A 6,791-nucleotide genomic window follows, 5' to 3' on the forward strand; every position below is an offset into this window, starting at 1 on the left:
TAAACCCAGTTTTTGATGTGTAAGATGTGTTAGTGTGATTTATTTTTTCTTTTGGAGATGTTAAGAGTTCCACCTTCATGACCATAGATGTGTCACTGGGCAAATACAAGGAATACATTTCACTTCTTCTGAAGTGATTATAAGTTGACTCTGATACCCAAGACTCTGATACCTTGTCCATGACTCTGATCACTTATGCGCTCTGATTACTCGATTTTCATCTATGTCATAAGTTTTTCACTCTGAACTCTTATATTATTTAGCTCAGAATCTAGACTTTACTAACGTTTTCATCAAGTATTAGATTCAGGGGGAGCTAAGCTCAGAATCAAGCAGTGACTTGAATTCAGAATGAGCAAGATAAACTATTCACATCAGGATAAGTATTATTCTATATCTCTAAACTCTGAGTGAATTCAGTTTAATGTTTAAGAATTGTTCATCAAAAATCTTAGTTTTGTCATCATCAAAAAGGGGGAGATTGTAAGATCAAGTTTTGATCTAGTAGTACAACTCTATGTTTTGATGATTACAAGTTAACCTTTTGATATGAACAATTGTGGTACTCTAACGTGTTTTTCTGAGTGTGCTATTTACAGGCTCTGACCTCAACTCAATCTCACACAAATCAGAAGCACTGTGTATAAAGAGTGACCCAAGCAACGCTTTCGCATTCACCATGTTCAGTATGAACAGTGGAAAAGCTTCAGAAGTTATACAAACTCTGATGTGGACTCAGTCGCTAGAAGCTCTGAAGATCCAGAAGTTCTGATAACCAAGAAACACTGAAGGTTCAGATGTTCTGATGGTGTAGAAGACTCTGAAGATCCAGAAGCTGAATAGTGGAAACTCTGAAGTCCAGAAGCAAGAAACTCTGAAGGCCATGTTCTTCCCTCTAAGTTCAGAATCAGAAGATACAATGGTCAGAGGATCTGTGCTTTCCCTCTGACTCTGATCAACCGGCTTCACAAGTTCCAATATGAAGCATTCCCCTGATCAGAAGTCTCCTAGGTTTAAAGGTCGCGTCGCTATCCAAGTACAAAAGCTACTGTACCTTCCTGACGACCTACCTAACGTTCTCAGCCACAGCAGAAGCTGGATTTTCCAGAACTGCCCTCCAACGGTAGCATTTCCCATGCATCGCTCAACCCTAATCCTTGGAGTATATAAAGAGGCTGAAGACTGAAAGAAACGGCTAGAAGAAGCATTCACATACGCAAGACATATTCGAAAATCTTCTAAGTTTTCTTTCATCTGAAATTCATTGAGTTTACTATTAGCTTTTTAGAAGCAAATCTCTTGTAAACAATTCTTTGATAAACAGTTTGTTTAGTTCCTTTAGGAGATCAAGGTTGATCGGATCCTAGAGAAGACTAAGAGAGTGAATCTTAGTGTGAGCTAAGTCAGTGTAATTGTTAGTCACTTGTAGGTTTCAAGTGCAGTTGTAACTCTTACCTGATTAGTGGATTGCCTTCATTCTAAGAAGGAAGAAATCACCTTAACGGGTGGACTGGAGTAGCTTGAGTGATTTATCAAGTGAACCAGGATAAAATCCTTGTGTGCTTTTCTATCTCTTATCTTTAGCACTTAAGTTCTCGAAAGATTTGTCAAAATCTTTAAGGTGGAAGTTTTATACTGAAAACGTTATTCAAACCCCCCCCTTTCTACCGTTTTTCATACCTTCATCTGAGTCGCCCTCGTAGAGTTTCATTTTGGGTCTCGACCATCCTGGGGGGAACGGAGTTGCCATGATGTCAGAGGAGAGCGGGTCGTTGATCGCTTGAGGTAGGGTAACAATGGCGTTGTGCGCCCTAATATGGTCTCGGGGCGGTTCTCTGACGGAAACGGGGCTCCTCCTTCCCGAGAAGCTCCTCTGATGGGAGTGGTGCCTGCGGTGATGGGAGGGCTGGTTCACTGCCCTTTCCATGGTCTGCTCATGATGATAGTCGTCTTGGTAGTTGGAAGGGGGAATTGATCAGGGTGACCAAGCTACTCGGAGAGAGGGAGTAGCAGAGAGAAGCGGGGGAGATGGTGAGTCGGCGAGCTGGACGATCCCGGGAGGGGTTCCTGCAAGGGACTCCGATGCCAAAGTAAGTAAGAGTATGAGGAGTGGATGTGATGAAGTGTAGAGAATCAGTTACCTTGGTGTAGGGAAGGAGCCTCCTTTATATACACGTAGAGATATTAGGGTTAGAGCCATGCAACGTCATGCATGGCTCGTACTGGTGGGTTCCGGGCCGTTGAATCCTCTGCTCCCCCTGCTGCAAACAGTGATCTAACGGCCCAGGGTTTCTTGGGATACGCACCCAACCACCCTAGTTCTGTAGGGTGGTTGGCCTAGGTCAACCCCTAGGTGGTGGGGTTCCGTACGGTGGGACGGCCCCGGTGGTTTGTTTCGGAGAGGGCACCGTCCCTTGTAGTGGTCGTCCTATAGGCGATCGGTCCCCCTCGTTATCCTGGGGTATGATGCCCCAGATGGGTGTTCGTCCCCACCAGGTGAGCGCCCCGGACCCAGCCGGGGTCTCAGTCAGTTGGTCTAGGGCGGCATCCGTCCTGTTCGTCCGTGCTAGGGGGCTCCCGGAGCGTGTCCTGGTTCTTGCCCTGGTCGTCCGTGCTCGAGGCTTCCTAGAACACCAAACAGCACCAAAACTCAATAACGGGCAATACAAAAGAGCACACCAGTTACCATCCCAACATGGTAGAATACCTTGTAATCCCATACCACAAACTGTCTTCGTCAAGTTGGCAAAAAAATTCAATATGAAGTAAAATTCCCACATAGATGATAGATTGGAGAGGGGAGCGGCGACGGCGGCAGAGAGAGACCAGAGAGGGGGGCCAGCGGTTGGTACGAAGAAGGAAGGAAATAAAAGATGTGAAATAGAGAAGGGAAACCATAGGATAAAAAATTGGAATTTTTAAATTTGTGCACGATTATTTTTGTATGAAATTTATTTCCCCTCGTAATTCCCCCACTTTTGGGGAGAACAAAAATTTGAGGTTGGAGGAATTTTGTTCCCCTCCCCTCCGTTCTCCTCCAACCAAACAATGCGTAAATGACCCATCTGATCATGTCACGGGCCCTTGGCCCTTGGCCCATCAATTCATTTTTTATTTGCTCAAGAAAAACCTAAAAAAATTTGCGACTACGTCCAAAAATAAAATTTGTCGAGGCTTCTCAAGATTTTTGGTTCAGAAAGGTTAAAAGTTAGTAAAGCAACAAATCCTCTAATAGTGTTAGAAATAAAATCCTTTGATCTGGTTTCAGGTAGCAGTATAAAATCCACCTTCAAACTTCTCGTCCTGCAAATCTCAAATCGTAATTTCATATATGCTAGCTCAATCTTAATATCTTGGCCATGTCTGAAATACTTGGGCCATGTTGAGCAATAAACTTCCAATGACACGTATTCAATATTCTGCAGAATGTTTCTTCCAATGACACGTATTGCTACAGTTCTCATAAACTCATGGGTGAATAGTCACTTTCGTCCCTAAAGTTACAGGCGTCGGGCATATTAGTCCCTATTCTATAGAAATGTCGTATGTAGTCCCTTATGTTGCAAAACGTCAATCACGTTGGTCCCTGGCTTGGTTCGCCTTAGTAAACGTTAACGGTAAGGGTAATTTGGCACGTTAAGTGCCTCTGTGGACTTTCCACGTGGATTTAAATAATGGGAAAAAAATTGGAAAAACTTATAAACTTCAATTTAGTCCTTGATCAAAATCCCCAAATCAGAAAAGCTTCAATCTCTCCATCATCTTCTTCCTCCTCACTCCATCAGATCCAAAATTATCTCATCAATCCCTATTTTCACCTCAATTTGATACAAAGTGGCCACTCCAACCTATCATTCACATGGGCATCAACGTCAAGAACAACCCATTTTCAGTTTCTAAAATAGAGACCTAATTACCTTAATGATGATAACAAAACCTACACAGAAGATAGATAAAGATTCTTGGACCCTTTTCCAATGGAGGGATTGGAGTTGGGATGGTGGCTGGTATGGGATAGAATAAGTTGTTGAAGTGATGGGTTTGGCCGTTTAAGGTTGTGGCCGATGATTGTGGGTGTAGAGGAGAGGTTATCTGGGTTTAAGAAAGCTTCAATTTTTCATTTTTTCTTCTTCACGTTGTAGATCTAGTTGGATTTCTTCCTGTTGTTGTTTTGGGTTTGGGTTTTGGGGGAAATCTTATGGGGGTTTGGTATGAAGAACAAATCAAGGAAGATGAAGAACAAAGGAAGATGATGAAGATGAAGAGTATGAGATGAAGAACAAATCAGGAAGATGAAGAACAAAGGATAAAAATCAAAAGAGTTTTTGCTTATGTTTATTTTAATTATTTATTTTATTTTTAATGATGTGGAAATGTCTAAATTTAAATGGAAAAGAAAATACAAGTTTTCAGATCCACGTGACAAGTCCAATGGGGCCCATAACGTGCTAAAACACAATTTCCGTTAACGTCTACTGACGGGAGCCAAACTAGGGACTAACGTGATTGACGTTTTGTAACATCAAGGACTACAGACGACATTTCCATAGAATAGAGACTAATATGCCCGACCTTATAACTTTAGGGATGAAAGTGAGTATTCACCCTAAACTCATCTTCTTTTGTATCAATTATTATAGATCTTCTTTTGTATCAATTATTATAAATCAATAAAACCTCTGCGTGGCTCTCGTGGGAATCTCATTTCATGTTGGAAAATGTGTGGCTCACCATAGTGATCAGATCAGATTCCATCTTTCTTTATATATATATATGAAGATGAAGATTATCAAAAACAGCAAAGCAGGCATATATAATTAAAAAAAAAGGAACTTAGTTGAAAATGGAGACACCGTTGAAAATATACTTCATTCCCTTCTTCGCCCAAGGACACCAGATTCCTTTGGTTCGTTTTGCTCGATTGATAGCTTCAAGAGGCCATCACGTAACCATCATCACCACTCCTGCCAATGTACAACTGTTTGAGGAGGACAAATCATGCGGCGGCGGCGGGCAGCAGCACATGATCCATCTCCACACCGTCAAATTCCCCAGCACCCAGGTCGGTCTCCCAGATGGGGTCGAGAACTGTATGACTGCATCCGACAATGTCACGGCGTACAAGTTAAACATGGCGGTTCACTTTCTTCAGCCTGAAATCGAGGCTTTATGAAGCAAAGCCCTCCAGATGTGTTGATTGCAGACATCATGTTCACCTGGAGTGAAGCCTCGTGCAAACGCCTCGGTATTCCGAGGCTAAGTTTCAATGCTATCTCCATTTTTGACATTTGTATAATCGAGGCCATTAGGACTCACCCTGAAGCCTTTGCTTCTGATTCAGGGCCCTATCATGTCCCTGGTCTCCCACACTCTATCACCCTCGACGTTAAGCCATCACCCGCCTTTTCTAGATTTATGGAATCTCAGGTAGAAGCTGAAAAGGGCGGCCTTGGCCAAGGCACTATTGTTAACAGCTTCGCCGATCTCGACGCCGGCTACACCGAGCATTATGAGAAGCTGACCGGACGGAAAGTCTGGCACATCGGCCCTACTTCTCTCATGGTTCAACAACCTGTTGTTGAACACGAGTGCCTTACTTGGCTCTCCTCCAAGAAAGATAATTCAGTGATCTATATTTGCTTTGGGAGCATGTGTATTTTATCAGACGAGCAGCTTTTCCAGATTGCGAAAGGGCTTGAGGCCTCCGGGCGTCAATTCCTTTGGGTGGTACATCGGTCGGAGAGCAAAGATGAAGAACAACACAACGGCAGCGGCATTCATGCCAACAACAAATGGTTGCCGGAAGGTTTCCTAGAGAAGGTAATTAGGAAAGAGAATAGAGGAATGATGATCATGGGATGGGCGCCACAGGTGGCGATTTTGAATCATCCGGCGATAGGTGGGTTTCTAACGCAGTGCGGATGGAGCTCAATGGTGGAAGCGATCGGAGCTGGGCTTCCGATGATTACGATGCCCGGATTCGGCGACCAGTACTATCTGGAGAAGCTGATTACTGTGGTGCTTGGTTTTGGGGTGGAGGTAGGCGGAGCTGAGTGGAGCCCAAGTCCATATGAGCGTAAGAAGAACGTGGTAAGTGGAGAACGTATAGAGAAGGCTGTCAAGAGTTTGATGAGTGAGGAAAGTGCACAGATCAGAAGCAAAGCCAAAGAGCTGCAACACAAAGCTTGGAAAGCTGTTCAACAAGGTGGATCCTCCTACAACACTCTCACAACTCTCATAGACCACCTCAGGACCCTCGTGCCCAAACCACCTGCAAACTAAACTAACACCTCCTGCTCATGTAAAACGGTTGGAGATATCAACAACAACCAACCTTGATTCATTCACCGTTTAAAAAAAAAATCACTTCACTCCAATTAATTTTGTTTCTACATTTCAACCCTCGAAATGTCAGTTGTTGGGAGGGATCACAACCGTATTCCGAACAGGTTGACACTTGTCAAGGAAAAAATAAACTTTTGTGTGTGCCCTTTTTGAGGGAGTCTTTTGATGCATTGTCGCATATTGAAATAAAGTCATTGTCGCATATTGAACTCGAATCCTCTCCCGCAAGTATCCCTCTAGCACTGGGCACCAAATTTCATGCCCCCCTTTATTAATTAATGCAACAATGCCTAGAGTGATGCTGATGGAATTGGAACTCAAGACATTGAAGTCATGAAATAAATACAAGACCACTACACGGAAGCACATTTTGTTCTTAGTTTTGGTGAAAAAATTAATATGAATACTGAGTTTGCTAATTTTTGCATAAACCATATTTATATGAG

At 43.1% G+C, this 6,791-nt stretch overlaps 1 pseudogene; it reads left to right on the forward strand.

Annotated features, from left to right (window-relative positions):
- Positions 1 to 4,782: 4,782 nt before the first annotated feature.
- Positions 4,783 to 6,560, forward strand: LOC130749216 (UDP-glucose flavonoid 3-O-glucosyltransferase 7-like; annotated as a pseudogene).
- The last annotated feature ends 231 nt before the right edge of the window (positions 6,561 to 6,791 follow it).

The sequence above is a fragment of the Lotus japonicus genome, chromosome 3 (assembly GCF_012489685.1).
Source record: "Lotus japonicus ecotype B-129 chromosome 3, LjGifu_v1.2".
Lineage (NCBI taxonomy): Eukaryota > Viridiplantae > Streptophyta > Magnoliopsida > Fabales > Fabaceae > Lotus > Lotus japonicus.